Source organism: Rhamphochromis longiceps, linkage group LG4 (assembly GCF_057381845.1).
Source record: "Rhamphochromis longiceps isolate RC_006_pf linkage group LG4, R_longiceps_female_GT1.1, whole genome shotgun sequence".
Lineage (NCBI taxonomy): Eukaryota > Metazoa > Chordata > Actinopteri > Cichliformes > Cichlidae > Rhamphochromis > Rhamphochromis longiceps.
In genome coordinates this window covers 35,601,560-35,620,716 of record NC_140560.1, presented here as the reverse complement: position 1 = coordinate 35,620,716, position 19,157 = coordinate 35,601,560, and the positions used below count along the sequence as shown (strand labels likewise).

General features: G+C 43.8%; 1 protein-coding gene and 1 pseudogene across 1 annotated transcript in view; one reads left to right on the top strand and one right to left on the bottom strand.

Moving 5' to 3' along the window:
- The window catches only part of LOC146672215 (RNA binding protein fox-1 homolog 3-like), a 328,681-nt gene that overhangs the window by 212,372 nt on the left and 97,152 nt on the right, over positions 1 to 19,157 (bottom strand). The gene's annotated exons all lie outside the window — the stretch shown is intronic.
- On the top strand, positions 14,487 to 16,333 carry LOC146672216 (stromal cell-derived factor 2-like protein 1 pseudogene; annotated as a pseudogene).

Genomic DNA, 19,157 nt, shown 5'->3' with positions numbered 1-19,157 from the left:
TCCAATCTTAGAAAGCCCAGAGTCAGGAAACACAAGGTCTTTTCAAAGTTAGTCAACAGGCCTTTGAAGCGCAGCCAACGGAGTCAGCAACCCAGCGACAAGGTGCCGAGCCATTATCATTCAATAGACAGCCGGGATTTTGCATATTTAACAGGAAATTTCACTTTGCTTTTTTGACACGGGGCATTATGCATCCTCTGTACATAAAATCCATCAGCACCTTGCCAATTTTGTTTGTGCTTTTCCCATTTCGCTGGGGAAATGTGTTTCTCTTGCAATGCACACTACATTCAAAACATGAACTGGAATTAAATTATATGTCTGTTTGGACAAACAAATTGGACCACGGGTTCAAGGTAAAGCGTTTTACTCTTTTATTTATTTATTTTCTTTGTTTGTTTTAGTGCTGATTTAAGCTCGTAGGTCGAAAAGCCTTAAAACGTGACATTCGTTATCTTTGCTTGTTTGTCGCAAGAACGTAGGTAAAAACACGACGTCCAGATCTATTTCGTCTTAAGGTCGACGCTAAAACAGAGTTTTATTACAAACAACAAACTAAGAAGATTAAAAAGTCAGACAAGCCCCAAAGTTCAATCATTTATTTTGACATATTGTTCACTTTAACTACACATTATGATGACGGCGATTACATTAGGCCTTTTGAATTCACGACTTACGCCATTAATTCCTTTATTTCTTCTATAACAAGGTGCTGTAAAAGGTCATTTAATTTAAATTTGTCCTTTTTTTCCATATTTAATAGATAACCTCCAGACATCCAGTTGTTAAACCTTCCTTCAACTGGTTGAGTGGTGTTAGAAAAACAAAACAAAAAACAGAACGGTGTCCACTCTCATGTAACGTAAGATTAGCCCTTGTTAGCTATAAAAAGGTAACAAATTAAAGACCTTTTGAGTCATATTTATCCTGAAGATGAAATGTTTCTATCCTGATGGTCGTGATCTTTTCCCGGATGACTATCCACCCTTGATAGCCCATGAATTTAACTTAACAAGTACAGGCAATTCTGGTCTAGTTGGTCAGTGCTCTCCGTCACCAAGATACAAACACCAAATACGAAAATATCTTTCAGAAGAATGGCGCTTGATTCCTCTGGCAGAGATCGTGGATCAAGAGTTGGCAGTTCGTCTTGTAATCGGAAGGTTGCTGGTTCGAGCCCCGGCTTGGACAGTCTCGGTCGTTGTGTCCTTGGGCAAGACACTTCACCTACTGGTGTTGGCCAGAGGGGCCGATGGCGCGATATGGCAGCCTCGCTTCTGTCAGTCAGGGCAGCTGTGGCTACAACTGTAGCTGCCTCCACCAGTGAGTGAATGTGAGAGTGAATGAATAGTGGAATTGTAAAGCGGTTTGAGGGTCTTGAAAAGCGCTATATAAATGCAATCCATTATTATTATTATTATTATTATTATCTAAGACCTTGGAAATTTTAAATGTTGAGGTTTAGTAAAGCCGTCCTTGTCAGCTAACTCATGGCTCAACACCTTACAGAGATGCCTTATCTTTTCTTTAGGTTAAACATGCCTCTAGACCACGGGGTGTCCAACTCCAGGCCTCAAGGGCCGGTGTCCTGCAGGTTTTAGAGCTTTCCTTGATCCAACACAGCTGATTTAAATGGCTAAATTCCTTCCTCAACATGTCCTGAGGTTCTCCAGAGGTCTGATAATGAACTAATCATTTAATTCAGGTGTGTTGACCCAGGGTGAGATCTAAAACCTGCAGGACACCGGCCCTTGAGGCCTGGAGTTGGACACCCTTGCTCTAGGCTGATGGGCCGGTTGACTATGACCAAACATCGGAACATTTCGACAGCTTTTGAACGATGTACGTTGGGGCCTCTCTTGGCGTTGGAGCAAAGAGTTAAAAATTGAGCAAACGCCACAGATTGATTGTTTCTAATCGCATTTGTTTAAGAGAAAAGACTCTTTTGTTATGGGCCATTCGTTATTTTAGAGTCCGGAGCACAAACCCAACAGCAAAGTCCATCCACAGAAACGCACTGTTGGCATTTACTATTTGGACTTAAGGGCACCGTCTCGTCTCTCTAGCGTCTCCACGAGCTTTGGCGTCCCTCGGCAGCCTAACGCTTTCAGTAATAACGGCGCGTTCGCCTGTCGGGATTCGCTCTGACGAACCAGCTCGAGCGCATCCATTCCTAATGAGCAGCAGCCAGTGACCGTCTTCTCCTGTGGGCTGTCAGCTGTCTGTCCCTTGGTAGATAGAGGGAAGGAGAGCACCCAGCAAACACTCAGCCCCCCGGAAGGGCAACTTCATAGGATGGGGTCCCGCAGTGAGCTGCTAATGATCCATATGATGGCGTAGGGCAGCCATTGTTTGGGCTACATTACCCAGAGAGGGACAAACAATCGTTCGCAGTGTCACTTGATAATGGCCCAAAAAGCAAATCTCACAGACCTTCATTCTTCACAAGGGTAATTAATTCACTGCTGTGCTGGGATGCTTCGTCTCTTCCAGCTCCTCTAACGCTGCCCCCACCGTACTCTCCCAAAGATTTCCAATTGTTTTGCAGACAATGGTTTCAGAAGGCAGTAAAAGACCATTGATCTGAGGTCTATTTGCAAATACCCATCTCCATACAGAGAAATGCATATTACTGTGTTACGTTAAGCAATTCCACATTTTAATGGGTGGACTATTGATGGTTGGTGCCAACGGAGAGTGGTACCGATGCACTCAAACAAATCCACAACGCAGTCTAGAGGGGATAACACCAGCTCAGCACGATAAATAAAGAAACGGGCATCAAACAGAGGAGGAGGGATTGCGTAACTTTGCAGAGCCCTCATAAAAGAGTTACTATAATGTGCTTCGTGATTGACTTTTGTGATCAATGCCAATGTACATCCTAAAGTCCATGGCAGCAGAGCTCCAAATAAGCAAGTCAGATCTATAGTTCTCAGGCCGGACTACGTAGTAATTACAATCGCCGATTAGCTACATGTGCATTATTGGATGTAATAGGGTGCTGATTAAAATTGGAACATAACTTAGAAGCGATCAAATGAGAGTGATAACAGTAGGGGCCAAAGACTGGACCTATATCTTTATTCATCATATAAAAAATGCAGAATACATAACATAAAAGCATTTTCTCCCCCCGTTTCTATATTACCAATAAATCCCACGCACTGAGAGAAATGAATGATCTTTCGACGAAACAGAGACAGCACAAGACAAGACAAATGTCTGTGCTTACATCAAATGTTCCCAGATACGAAACAATCCAACCACACCAATAAAGCAATCAATGCTAACTTAATCTCTACAGCCTCAGCGGCACTTGCTTGCCATTTCTTAGCCCCAAAATGAAGAGGAAAAGAGAGCCTGAAAGGCATAAATAAATAAACCTCAAACCACTCGTTCTATTGCTGCCACTAAGGACGGGGGCGCACAAACAACCATCACACATCTACAGTATATAAAGCTCATTTTGGATAAGAACGCAGCTTTATTCATGCACAGAGGTGAATTACAAACGCAGTCACTTTTAAATTTGGTTAAATGAGCGAGATAGAGGGAGGTGGGGGGGGTGGGACGGGAGGCTGAGGCTGAGTCATCTCTGCTAGTCTGGTTGCCCACACTCCTCATGCAGGGGCTGACAGGGTGAGGAGAGCACTTTTTTCTAAGGGGGGGGAGGAACAGAATCTGGCCTAGCCAAAGGTGCTTTGGGGGGTATAAGCTGGGCACTGTGTCTCAAATGGGGACACTCGAGTGGGTAAAGCCTGCCTTAAAGAGAGCTGTGCCTTTTTCTCCCACTGTGACTCTTCATACCTCCATCCATGCAGAACTAAGGGCGCCGCTCGCAGAGATGCAAAAGGGACAAAATCACTCTTTCACACTTCCACACTCCCATCTCTGCATACCCAGTGTGCATGAGTGTATGTACTGTACAGCAACACTGAAAACACACACACGCACACACATACACACACAAGCAGGCACAAGACTGCTCCCTTCTGGTCGCGCCGCGTGGCTACACCGCCTCCCCCGGCCAATCGTCACAATCGGGACCAAAGCGTGGCTGGATATTGTCCAGATGCAGTTTTAATTTCACTAATGCTCACTCAAATGTCAATGGGGTCCAGTGACAAAGGATTCTTAATCCCTCATATGAATATAGCGCCCAAAGGCAGAGAAGAGGCGTGTGTGTGTGTGTGGCAAATATGAGGGAGCTGCATGAGGGGGCATACATTACACACGACTTGTCTCTGGCCTTAATGGGAGCGTTCACTGAATTCAGCTGATATTTAAATCAGCGGGCAGGAAGGGGCGACAAGACAGCGAGAATGATGAGCGTGTCGAACTATTGAACTTTCCCTTATTCACCTGTCCCCGTGTGGAAATGTCTTCCACAAGCGAACGCGGAAGAGTCGCCACAGAGCTGAGAAGGAAAGAGAGAAACGCCACGCAAACACACCCATCCCCATCAGCCTAAATCACTTAAGGGGGGCAGAAACAGAAGAGCTTCCCCTCGTCCCCTAAGTGAGATGATGTAGTTTCACTCTATTTGCCCAAATTATACTCTGCTGTCGGTAGGGCCGCTTCGTCCTCAGGAAGTGATGAATCAAAAGTGAAAGGCAAAAACTGCTGCAATTTGAATTTGTTTTTTTCCTCTCGCTGCCATTAAAACCTGAGAAAAGTCGAAACCTGACGATGTATTTCAGAAACTGCACGACAGTCTGTTCGACTGCAGGTTTGCTTCTGTGCCCATTGTTCTCAAAAATCCATTAAAAAACAGCTTGCAGAGCCATACTGCTGCCTCCACAAATGTAATATACATTGGGCTGCAGCTTTATTGTTTTATCTGTCTGTGCAGCAGTTTTGGTTTTTTAACAAACATCATTTTTATCTCGCAGTCGATTATTGGTCTAATTGGCACTTTATTCCAGTTTTTACATCGCTTCTCACTCCTGTGGCTGGCGTCAGTCACTCGGCTTCGCAAAACGATGCGTTCCGGCACGAAGGAGGACTTCATTTGACGCGTAAACATACAAAGTATAGTTTAAAGGCATGATATCAGGGGATGTCTTAGCACTGGAGTTCATACTAGCCTCATTGTTTCTTTGCTACTGTCCTTTGAAGCCAAAAGTGTGAATAATTCACATCATTCCAACAATAAGTGGATCAACAGACTCATTTCTTGTCAAATTTCAAGCATCACTTTGGTAAAATGAGGGGACATTAAAGTTCTATTACAAGTGACATTTGGTGATTTTCCTTTTCTTCATTTCTTTTGAACATAAAATACCTTCATGTTGACGCTCGGCACAAATCCCGCACACACACAGGGACCATTGTTTCCCTCTAGCAGTGGCCCTCATCAGAAGGGACAGCTCCTGCAGTTTCGGCACCAATAATTACTTGACTTCATGTCATAATCAAATCCCTTTAATAATGGGAACAATTCAGCGATTGCCTGGTGTAATCAAATTAGCCCGAGTCTTTTTGGATTTTCAATTATCTCCAGTCGGCGGAGCACTTTATCCGGGGTGCTGGCTCTAGCTCTGACTCGGAGCTCTGTGCTGCACCGGGGCTGACAGCAGCAGCCTCACAATTACAATGAGGCCGGGCTAATGTGATGACAAGATCGCCTGCCTGCCTTACTTAGCCTTTCATTTGTGCTGGGTCTCCTCCTGCGTCCCCGGCCTTATCATCGTGTCCATGTACCTGCTCTGCACCGAGCAACCCCACAACGCTCTGCTACTTCTGTTTACCGACTCTTTATACGGAGGGCAGCCGGCACTAAAGCTTTGGGTGCGACATTTACCCTTTTACAGCTTCTGAAGAAAAGGTTTGTTGAACGGGTTTGCAGCATCTTCTTATTCATACGGCTCTGCAAACGCACACTTAGAAGCTCCTTTTAGTGCTCGCCACCACCTTTTGAAGCAAAGGCAGGTCTTTGACAGTGGAAACCTCCAGTGGGACAAACAGTACCACACAGCCGGATGTAGCAGAAATATGACTGCTGGCTTCAGCTTGTCTTTAATGACGAGGTGAAAAAAAACAAGAAAAACAGGTAAAAATTGTACACGAGCGCGCAAAGGGGGCTTACTTAACCAACATGTGCACACTCAGTAATGTGTTAGCGTCTTATTGTTGTTCCATCCGGGATCTTTGCTACACGACTATAGTGCAAACCTGCTAAGGCTGTAGTTCTTTTTCTTTTTTCTGGAAATATTAAACAGCTTTTATAAGCTTTTATCTTATCAATGAGATCTAGGTCATGAAACAGGAGTAGAAGATCTTTAGATTCCACTGTGATCTTTGAATAATAGATCTAATGTATGAAGACAAGTCTGCCCTGCGATAGCTGTGATAGGCTCTGGCCCAACCGCGACCCTGAATTGAATAAGTGGAGGAAAACGGATGGCTGGTATGAAGACAAGTTAAATATCATCAAGGGAAGAAGGCTTTTATCACTTCTTATTGCTGAGCTGAACGATACAAATAAAACCTTTAATTCATAGGAAGTCTAAGCTATGCAAACAACAATAACTATTGGACGATTACATCAGTTTGTAGCTGTGTTACTGGATTTAAAAAGACTTCATTTTACGACACGTCACTTTTTCTGTGTGTTCATTATACCGCGACTAAAACAAAGACAACAAAGGTTTACCTAGTCTGCACGGTTACCACTGAGTCACCAAAAACAAAACAGAAAAAGCCTTACAGCCAGGTTCACATACCTTTGGTGTGGGTTCTCCTTTTCTATTGCCGTGCCCTCTACTGGAGATCTGTAACGTTGCTGCTGGGCCTCTAATGTGTTGCTGTATGTTTTCATGGCTTAGCTGCTGTCATGACTTAAAGTCAGTCGAAGCAGTGAAATATCGTGTTTTTCTTTATGCCGCTTTTCCTGTAAAACATCCAACTCTCTGCTTTGTCCTCACAGATGCGAAATACTGCAGCTGGTACCCGTTTACAGCTATGCAAGTATAGATGGAGATTACTCCTGAAACTAAAGGCTCATCATTTTGTGTTTAAAACACAAAATGTTGTAGTGCTTGTAGGAGAAACAGATTCCCGCTGAACGTTCGGAGAACTCAGAGATTAAGTCAATTAGCTCATTTACACAAAATCACGTTTGCTGTGATTTCTGACCCCTTGGCTGCTTGCAGTAACAAAGATACGTTAATTTCTTCCTTATATCTGATCTAAAGGCTGCATGTGTTCCGCTGCTTTCTTCCCATTCAACTGGAAACATTCTGCACCAAAGATCCTGCGAGTTCTTCTAAATAATGGAGTGATAGGAAAAGCACTGAACAACAAAAATCCTCTAAAACTCAAAATTTAATCAAAGCACAATCCTCTTATGATGCATTATCTAATTTTTGGGAGGTGGGGGTGGGAGCTCAGCTAAATATCTATAAATCAAATGTGTACATTGCTCCCTGAGACTTGGCATCACTTATGCAATTATCTTAGTTTGGCTTTAATGGATAAACTCGCGAAGCTGCGGAGGTTTGTTTCGGTGACATTTGTCCACGCTTCGAAGCGAACGTTATTATTTCTGCAGCAACATTAAGCAATGCTCTCGGTGTTGTGCAAGTAGCTGCATGTAAAATTTGTGTTGGTGTCATCACTTTTGGATGGGGGGGGAAGAACTCATCACCATAGCAACCTGTAAAAGGGAGCCTTCTAACTGTTCAACGTGGTAAAAACTTGTATTTTAACTCCAGGGTGGGAGTTACTTACCATACAGCAGTACTGTACATTACAAGACAAAAAGCAGGATTATTTTTAGTGCCTTATGTTTTGTATATTATCATAATTCAATCAGTTAATTTTTTTAATAACCTCTATGCCGTATTGTTTGCTCCCATGCTGCCTATTCCCTCTGAGTTTCTTCACTTCTACTGCAGCTTCTGTTCATTTTATACCCAATTATTCGATAAGTGCTGAGTGTGCCAGGAAAACCTGTTAAACCCGCCTGCATGTTTTATTAATGATATCTATATTTCGTGCCGGTATTTCAGTAATTGAAACTCAAAAAGGATCCACAACTATGATTTTTACAAGCAGATGTGGCGCCTCAACACAAGGTGACTCCAGATGAGGGTCAACTTAAAAACAAGCATCCGAAGAAAGCTGGACTGAAGGCTGCTGCTCAAAGCTCACGAGTGTTTGTGATAAAATTAGATTATAGTAAAATAAAACATAGATTTTCAACCCAGTAAGCCTGTCCACGTGTCGCTCCTGTCAGCTAGATTGTTCCTTCCTCGTATGCTAGCACTGTACCACAAATACACACACAAAAGGAAAGATTTATAATATATAGTTTAATAGTTACACAGTTTCTTTAATAAAGAAACATTCTCATTAAACAGCTGGACATCAAAGTTTTTTTTAACAACTGTTACTAGCTGGTGCATTTCTTATCTGCACGTTTGCTGCTAATGAGTACTTCTGAAAGAAAGACTATGTTCGTGTGAGTGTGTGTATTCATATGTTTGTGGGGACCAAAATCCTGGTTTGAAGGCTGTTTTGAGATGTGGTTACAAGTGGGTTATGGTTATTGTGTCAATTAGATGTCCCCATAAGAGATGAACACCAAACGTGTGTGTGTGTGCTCTAAAAGGAACGTCCCCCCCAGCGCAACAGTGCAGCTCGCGTTTTTTGAACCATAACCGAGCTCCACAGTTCAGGAGAACATATGTTATAAATCATAAACACATAGAGAACCCAGTAGGTTAAATTTGCTTGGATTTCCTCCACTGGATTTTCTGACAATAACAACAGTGAAGATGCAGATTATTATCCGACGTATCCTCTAAACAGTATCCTGTCACCCTCCGAGTGTAAAGTGCGTAGCCTAAAGGCATGTCAAAGGTGGCGCCGCGGCTTCTAAAAGCTGCCAGCATGAAGACTCACAGCAGACGTTTCTAAAAACGAAGTGGGATCAAACATTTCAATAATCCAAACATTACACTTCAATCAGGCTGCCTTGTGAAAGGACAAACACATAAGTGCAGTCATTTTCCTATTTACTGTAAATGTTCCTCCTCTTTTTTACTCATTGACAGTTTCACTGAAGTGATTTTTCACCCCTGTTGAGGTTGTTTTTTTTCCTCTTGAATATTCTGTATTTGAATATTATTCCATAATCAACACAACATGTTGCTGCTTGTCTGTGTTTACGTCGCTGATTTGCATTCAAATCATATTTCCTCTTGCTCTCCCAGCATGCTCGAGTACAGATGCTCCAGAGGTAGCTGGGAAAAGGTTGCTTGTGCCAAATATACTGTAGGAATAAATAAACACTTTATCAGGCCACGGAAGAGAGGGAAACCTATGTACGGGGGAGGAGCGGGCCGGGGAAAAAAGGGGGGGAGGGTGGAAAAAAGAAAACCCTCCATTGTCCTCTTTGGAACGAGCAGTGTGAGAAGTGATAATTAACCGGTAATTAATTTGGTGGTCTTTATCTCAGAGCAATGTGTGCTCTGCAAAAGATTAGGAGAGCTTTTTAATAAGCGCCATAGAGTTTGATTCTGCCTATTTCCGCCTGCAACAAATAAGCCTGTGTTTGTTTATTCCAGACAGGCAGCTGGCAGAGAGCTGCTGATACATTCGCAGGCAGGCTTTCCCAGTTTATTCTCACTCTGCTGCTGGTGGAGGCCTGGCAGCCTGCGTGTGCTGTGTACCTGACATCAGAGCACCACTGATAATTACAGATGAATGAATTTTCTCCTCTTCTCCCGCTGTGTTGTTTTCAGAGCGAAGCAACACATTTCAAACTCGGGCGGTTATTCTGGGTTAAAAAACAAAACAAAAAAAACAGAAAAAAAACAAAAACAATCTTAATGTTTTAATGATGTATTTTAGAGCTGAAACACTCAAAGTTAAATGGTAAACAATTAATTAGTGCCAATTTTAATAATTGATTTGTCTTTTTTTTTTTAAAGTAAAACTACTGCACGTTTTTTTTAAAGACTAAAAATAAAACTTCAAACTAGTTGAGACTGTGACAGGCACTACAAATGGATAATTGGGAGATTTACAGATGTGAAAATAATTAACTGGAGCCTTGATGCACTTGATACTTCAATGCAAATCCTTTAAAGAATATCCATGTTTGCACCAATATGGAAGTCATATTTTTTGTGTATAATCAATGCAGCTCTATAATTGAATAATTCAGATTATTATTAAAAAAAAGTTGTATTATGACACAAATCTGTGTAGGTTAACTGTGTGAGTAATTTCCTGCTGAAAATCTCCTGTTTGTGCTCCCCATTAATATGCATGGGAGATAAATAAAAGAGGATATGAGGCAATCTCATTAAGGAGCGATATTTCCTTTGCAGTATGCAATCGCACGAAGTCTATATTATGTTGAATTAACGAAAAGAAGAAGAAGAAAAAAAAAATCAGGCATGGACGTGAAGGCGTTTGATAAATGCATGTTTCATTCCATCACACACAAAAGGAGTTCATGGGGTTTGTTGTTTTCCAGAAAGCAAAGCCAGAGTTCTGCTGCCATCTACTGGTCAAGGCTAACAACAGGGCAGCTCGGCGATGGGGAGGACAGTGAATCAGAGCAGCACAGTGATGAATAACTGCACAGGATCAAAGAGCAAAACTGAATCGAATCAAAACAAATCAGAACATCATCCTGGAGGCAAGATTTAAAACGTCAGGTTGGACAGTTCTCGATTATGTAATCTAAAAACATTGCGTCGCTGAGGAATGCAGACAATTTCCTGAATGACTTTAACATTCCTGCTCAGACTCTAAATATCTCTTCAAACATGTAAAAGAGCAGCAGCAGCAACAACAACAAAATCCAGCTCTGTTCATGCATTTGTATCAACACTGCACTGAAATCCCACTTTCGTCCACCAGATGTCCCTGTGCAGACAGGAATGCCACCCCTGCAACCCCTCTGTCCTCAGCCGACCCCTTACCAAAGCTGCAGCCGGCATAAAGCACCCCCTTCTCCCAAATAAATCCAAACCGCTCTCCGCGCGCCTTTACCCATCAGCCCCAACATCCTCGGCGGATGAGAGCTGTCACGTCACCTCTGTGAACCCTGCCGAGGAGACAGATTCAGCCGGTTAAAAAGGAGTTAAGTCCCAGCAGAAAACTGTCCCCTGGTTTATATTTAGCTCGTACGCAGTCGGAGGAGGTGGGCTCGGTGAGAAGCCGTGTCCGAAATGTCACACAAACCCACACCGCTCCCTACTGTACGTCCTTCACCGGATGACCTAAATCAATTGTCAGCCCACACGACGGGTGAGTGCCCCCTACTGGAGCTTGACCTTAACACTCCTGTCTCCTGCTCGAAGGGCTTGATAACACACACAAAAATGAAAAGATTAAATTAGACTGCTCGCAAACACTGCCCGCCTGCGAATAATGAAAAGGAGATGAACAGTGCTCTAAACAATGGAGGCCCCAGCGACCGTTCTGCAGCTGTTCAGATGGCTCGCTGCGTGCTCTTCACTCCTGGGCAGCCCGGCCTTTATGCGCTCTAATACAGTAGCACACCGAGGCCACACCTGCTGTCCCCGTGGCTGCCCCGGGCCCTCCAACACCAACGCCGCACAGCCAATAAAAGAAATATGAGTAGGATGTAGCAGGAGGGCAAACACACACATCCACAGAGTGCTCCCTCTCCTCTCTCCATGGAGAACGAGGATATACGAGCACACAAAATCCAACTCTATTTGTCTCTACTAGCCCCCCCCACACCATCTCCATCCTCTCCCTCTGCACACTCTCTTCATCTCCCCACGGCAGAACTGACTAAAAGTAATTATACATGTTTAATAACTTCAAGGACTATAAAAACCGCTGTCGGGGGGCGAGGAGGTCCAGTTTAACGACGGTGATAAAAATGAGGGTAAGGAAGAGGGGACAGGGGAGGGGGAGCAGCGACGGTAAGAGAATGAGCTTGTGAAAGGAATCGAGGCCTCGGAAAAATCCAGGGAATTACGCAGCGCGGAAAGTAGTTCAAGCCCGTTTCAGCTGTAAATGTAAACTCGACGAGCATTAGCCGAACGGTCGAGACCAGGTGTCTACCGCGTTACCTGCAATCCTCCTCAATTCTGTCTGCCGGTAAAGCCCGGAATGCGCCGTGCCCGTTTTCCTCGGGAGCGTCGTCTTTAAAAGTCAAACAGACAACGGCGATGAGGGAAAACCTGCTTCAAAGGCGCTGAAGTGAAGCAAATCTCTTGTAGCGCATCCTGACAGAGTCAGACGCTCGTGGGCCGGGCTTCTATTAGTTTGAATTCTGGGAGTGTGGGATCGACGAGACAAAGCTACAGCGTCTGCTGTGTGAGAACACAGGGCGGCGAAGGAGAGATTGGGCTTTTTTGCTATAGACACTGAGTGATCCTGGTGTTAGTTCTGAATTTCTCTGCCTGCTCTGACTGACTGCAGTTCTGCCTATTTGGTGTGCAGCACAGCATGAAAATCCCCAGAATAACCCCTGGTTCACTCATTCCCACAGCAGCCCAAGCGCAGAGAAGACTCGCCGTGTTTTTGGGCGAAGGAACCGGAACACGCTCGTCTACTTTTACCGACCTTGGCTGAGTTACATATTTTGCTTTCGTTTTGTTTTCACCGTAACCTCTTAATCGTTGAATTATTGGAAAAGTGCAGATATTTCTCTGCATGGCTTAACTGTATGCTGGACTTCCTTCAGAGATCTTTGTAAAAAAGGAAGTGAAGGCTCGCTGGCTCCGCTCCTCCTCTGCTCTTCCTCGCATTTTACCATTATGTATTCTTTCCCAACTTCCTGACCTTGTCCCGGTCCAGGTGAGTGTAGATGGGTTCATTCGACCCACACGCCCAGCAGGTCTGCTTGGCCTGGGCTGTGCGGAGGTGCCCGCTGCCCCGCTGAGGGCGTGGGCGAGGAGTGTGAGGGGTGCTGGGAGGAGGAGGAGGAGGAAGAGAGGACATTCCTTGGCCTCAGGTGAAGCTGGGCGCAGTGCCGCAGTGCCGGGCACATACTGTGAGCAGGAATATATAAACACACTGTGCTGCAAGCTGCACCTGCTGGCATGCACACACACACACAAAGAGGAAAAACATGCACAGGCATGCATATGCACAACAGTGTACAAACACAAATCATATCCATAACAAGGCTGGAAGGATACAAACAAAGTGCATAAAGAGCTCGTCTGGCAAGTACACGCATATATATTTTGTGTATTTATATCACAATTATAACACCAACACGCCGTTGGGTATTACAGCACATTACTATCCTCCTGCTGCTACTTCCGGTGATGACAGCCAAGGCCTCAGCTCTAAAGAAAGACTGAAGCCAGGGATCAGGCCTGCAAGCCTGCCAACACAAACCACCAGCACCACCCCCCCACCCTCCAGGACCATACTGCCCCTCACATAAACCCACTCAGCTCTCCAGCAGCAGAGCACAAAGGGATGTGGGAAGACTGTGGCAGGTGTCCCAAAGCGGAGTGGAGACACACGCATGACAAAATATTTTGCTGAGCCAAACAAAAGCCAAAAAGAACAAGAAGACGTAGGCGCAAAGCTGCACATCGACGACCGACGCCTGCCCGTAACGCCGAGAGAAAAGTCTAAGAAAGAACAGCGCTCGATACTTCCTCCAGATTTTTATTTTATTCCCAAAAAGAAGCCGGACCATCTCAGGACGTGAAAAATCCTTACTCAGTAATAATGGAACTAATACTTAAGCTCCGGTGGTCAATTATTTTATGTGAACAATGAATCAAAAAACTGCTGGCGCGTACCAGCAAGGGCAGACCCGCAGAGAATTATTACCGAGTCTGGAGCTCTGCTGAGCGTTTTAACCCCTTCTACACGAGTCCTGCACGACCCTCACTACCTGAACTGCACCAAAACCGAGCATTAGTGTCTGGTGACCAAAGTAGAATCAAACAAGAAAAAATAGAGACCAAAACAAAGCTAAAAGACGAGTGAATGTGAAAAATGAAAACACCGGCGAGTTCATCCGGGGTCCGGAGAGACGAACGCGTTGTGTCTGTAGATGTGAAAGCACGCAAACACATAACAAATTTAAAGAGCGAACGGTATCCGTACCTCGAGTTCTTCTTCTCACTTTAAGGCAGCAAACTTTTTAAGACACAAAGTTTCTTTAGCACATCCTCAGACTCTCTTAGATCAGTTTATCTCAGCGTAAGCTTACTACGACCTGCTGGAGCACGAATCGCATCCAAACAAGCCTGCAAGAAATGTATATTTTTGTGCTTTCACACAAAATATTTTGTCTTCCTCTGTCTAAATGAGCAGCAGTGCGCAGTATGGTATAAATGCATTTTTAAAAATCACATCAAGCACGAACCACACTTACGGGTTTAGACTTTTAATAACCGCCCAGTCGAGCCAATGCAGACACAGAGCAAGACAAACACACTGTGACACAAACACACTTGTGCCTGCAGAGTGACAGAGGAGCGGGATCTGTCGAGGAGACGTAGCCTTGGCCTCGGAAGATGGCTTCCCCTCCAGAGCAGCGGGAGACAGGAGACTCAGCGTTGGCTGGCTTCGGGTTAGCTCCATTTGGCAACCAGCGGGCCGAGTTGGCCTCGGCGTGCTCGCAAATGAGCATGGAAGAGAAAGGTGATGATGATGTGTGCGCGTGTGGCAACTAAGCCAGCGGAGTCATTATGAGACTCCATCATGACTTATTATCGCCATAACTGATCATATCGTACACACGCGCGGTTGTAGCGTTCTTGGATGACAGCCTCTTATTTTCTCGGTACAAACGCTGATAGAAATGAGAGGCTTATTGTTGCCGCCGCCCCCGCGGTACCCAACCCCGGCCCGATCATCAGATACATGCAGTAAAACTGCATGCCTGCTTGTTTGATGACAATGACCTCCCCGACTCGCGTGCTTATTTTCTGGGAGCTTTCAGGAAGTGTCTTTTTGACAGGCTGACACGCTGCTGCGCCTCGTCGGGAAAAACAATTCCAATCAGAGCTTCATTGAGATAGTGCCATTCACAACACAAGAACAATGGACTAACTGAAGTCTATCATGTTCTGCCATGTAAAACAACCTTTGGGCTAATTGTTCCCAATTAGGTGGCTGACACAAAGGGAGGCTGACAAGCACACAGGTGCCTGTCTGGCTGGCTGTCTCTCAGAGGGGTATATCCTAGCTGCTTTAGCTTTGTTAGCTTCACACAGCATCTCTGTGCACATCAAACCAGAGCCCAGGACAGGGGAGGGAAAGGAGAAGCGGTGTGATTTATAATGAAACAAAAAAGAAGAAGAAGAAGAAGAAGAAGAAAAGGAACAGAAGCAGGAAGGGTTTATTTTTTCCTTCAGTTTTTTTCCCCCCAAACAGGTTGATAGGGCTGAGTGAATTATTCAGGGTGTTAGTCTGACTCTCGGTGGGATGCAGCTATAATGTGCTGTGGATTTGCTTCAGGGCTCAGTAAAAGTTGGTGGTTTGGACAAAAAGTAAGCAGGTTTAAAAAAGATAAACAAGTGCGACGATCGATTTGTAAACTTGTAGTAAAAAAAATCCGTCTGCTTTTTTTACTCGCTCGTGTTCCTGTCATTAATTACTGAATATTCATCCAAATTCCAAACCCAACAATCCATGTCTGCGTGGTGCTCCCATCAAATGTGGCCAGGCCATTCGCATCACACACATGAAGACTGGACGAAACCTCCACACACACCACTTCAGCTCTCCTCTGTCTAATAACCAGGAGGTGAGTGCTTTCGGAGAGAATGGCGAGGGTGACGACCTGGACGTGTGGACGGTTCAGTGTGAAGGCATTCACTGGGAGCGCGACGAGGCTGTGCGCTTCAAACACTTGGGCACAGATGTCTTCCTGAGTGTGACGGGCGAACAGTATGGCCACCCCATACGTGGACAGCGGGAGGTGCACGGCATGAGCTCCCCCAATCAGCACAACTGGTGGCGTACTATGGAGGGTGTCTTCATCCAGCCCAGCCAGGAACCGCTGCGCCACGATGAACTCTGACATCATCATCATCATCATTAGGAGACATGAGCATGGACATGCTTCTGCCTGGACCTGATGTATGACTTGACTGAGAAATCTTTTCTATGTGAAGCACTCGGGGTGTTTTGTGACATGAAGGGGGTTGGCAGGCATTATTTGTGTGTACGTAGTGTAGCCTCAATATGTTCTTTCAGCTTCTTCCTTGGAGAATGTGATGAGGGATAACATTGAGCCAGGGGAGATGCATGAGGATGGCTATAGCCCTGAAGAAAACTATCATTTGATTAATTTTGTCCAGAAATACATAATGACATGTACTGTATGTAATAAAGCCTTTCTTTATTTCAAAAAAAAAAAAAAAAAAAAAAAAAAAAAAGAATATTCATCCAAATTCTTCATTTACGCCAGAAATAACTGGGTAAAAATGTTATCCTGGGTCGGGCAGCAGCCTGCTTTGCATTCATTTGAATAAAGACGCCTTTACAAACGTCTCTCACCGTTTCAACGCCAGCCACAAAGGTTGCTCTGATAACTACTAGTCATTCTGTCAGCGTCTGCAAAAAGATAACGAACAACAGAGAAATAATAAAGAGAACGATATTCAATATTTCAGTTTAAAGGTCCTCACACACTCACATCTGAAGAACTCTTCATCTCCTCCAAAAAATTTCAGCATCTCCCTGATTTGAATATTGACTTGACACGATGAGGCCTTCCCCTTAAATCTGTGCTGCAGACACAAACCGGTGCCATTCGTCACCAAACTGAAGATATGAAACGAAGGCTGACATCTAAATGATTCCAGCGAATCCCCCATATTTCACAGCAGGCCCGCTAATATGAGTGTTGACATTTAAATGAACATTCTCATCTATGGGAAGGTCTAATTTGATCAATGCAAAAAATCCAAAAAGTAGACCGTCACACGCACACGCGCTACAGTACTCATTCACTACTGCATCTTCCTGTACATCTGTCACCTTCATGAAAGGAGACCTCCCGGTGACCTGGCCCCCATAAAGACAAGTCGCTGCTCACAGATTCACCGCGGGCTGCCTGCATCTGAGTCTCATCCACCACCGACGCCGCTTTCATCCGGCATGGCTGCAGGCAGCAGGGAACATACAATACATCGGCTTCGCAGAGGCATGTGATGGCAGACAGAGACAAGTACACAGCGATAGGAACAAAACGCAGCCACGGCGGCATAAGCTGAGATAAAGATCCTGCTATTCTGCAATAAATCTCCCCAAAACCTGCAACAAAATCTACAGTTCATCTTTATCCCGGAAGGTGTTACGTTTTATTTAACGAAGCCGGCGTGTGTTGCATTATTTCCTTTGCTTTGTCGCAACTTTTCACCTATTTCCCCAAATGAACTAAAACACGGAAAAATGATGAAATCTCTTGACAGTGTCAGTCATGACGCACGACCAAGCAACAAGAAGAGAAATGAAGCAACGCACTCGGGGCTGACGGCGCTAAATCACAAAGTTACGTTTCCTGCTGAGATTATGTACACAATGTTCGACTTTTTTATTGTATTCCAGGTGTCAGTCAAACATTTCAGTGTGATCCAATGATGTGTGTACATTTTTAACACAGGACTTCATGCATGTTGTTACCCCTTCACCCTGGCTTTATTTACTTGTACCTCTAGAGGGAAGAGATCTCAGCTTTTAGCGATTCCTCACACCGGCACGGTTACAGGAATGCTGCTCTATTCAGGCTGGATGGCATTTATCGTAACAGGAGTGCAGTCATGCCCGCCTATTACGATCTAAACCTTAAAAAGTGTTTTCAGACACTGAAGCACATTCAGAAACGCATCGAAAAAGCCAAATTTAAAACACAAAAACTGGTGCCCTACTGAGTGTAACTGTATTCTGAAAGAGCAGTACTTTACTGTAAAATACATCCTGTAATTTTACATAAGCAAGGGTTGTTTACATAGACAGCATGCTTAGAGATGTGTCATTGTGTGCTTCAGAATAAAAGCCAAGTTTTAACCAAATGTCACAGAGACATAAACATATATCTGTTTACTCGGGGAGCTGAGTAACACGTTGGCAGAGTGGGTTTTTTGTCGTTTAATTTGGTACTGCTCTTATCACATTTATTTTCTACACTTGTATTTGTGTAAATTTCTTCTGATCTTTTCATTTCACATCTTTTCAACTTTTTAAAAAAAACCCTTTAAAGCCCAACCAAGTGTGCCAGAGCTAACTTTATATTTTTACCTGCTGTTGTGGCATTTTTGGGAGCATTTCAAGTTGCTAAGGTAAGATAAGATAAGACTTTATTGATCCACGGTGGGGAACTTTTTGCGTTACCTCAGCTAAGGTACAGATAGCAGAAGGAAAATACAAATAAATACAAATAAAAGTAAGATAATACACCATATACAACGGTAGCATACACAGTATGTCATTATGGATATGGTTGTGGAAATATGCAAGACATAAACTATAAACAACATAGTTATAACATAACTATTCTACCACTACTATACATCAATACAACTGTGTTATCCCAAATTTTAATAATATGCATTAAGTCCATAGTAACTACAGAAATTGCAAAAAAAAAAGTGCATTAAACTTAAAAATTGAAACACAGGACATTTATTTTGAAGGTCTTCATGGTTTCATTTTTGAGATACATTAGTATTTATAAACTGCAGAAACATTTAATATTATTGTGCACAATTTGCAAAAAAAACACCTGTGCACCTAAATGAACTATTTCTAACAGTACAATTTAAGTTCTTAGCATCTCAAAAACTATACAGACACAGACATAAAGTCAAACATGACTTTGCAAAAACACCTGTAAGCCTTTGAAAGGCCCTGTAGGGAACAGCTCTCAACAGCTGATCAGGTCGGCAAAGCGTGTTTCGGGATTATAATTTTTTCGTGGAAGGAAACTGCGACCTGGCACAAGTTGAATGCATGTTATGCAAGTACAACTCTTCTGGTTTCATATGCAAAAAAAATATATTGTGCAATCTTATGTGATTACAATTCTACCAGGATTTAAATAGAGTTACCCAAATCATAGCGTGCGCGCTCCGATGGGTGTAAAGGGTTCAAATCTTTAGATTGTTGGTTTAACCCTCCTGTTAGGTTGGTTTCCAGAAACACTGGCATTGATTGTTTTACAATTTTCTTTTATAATT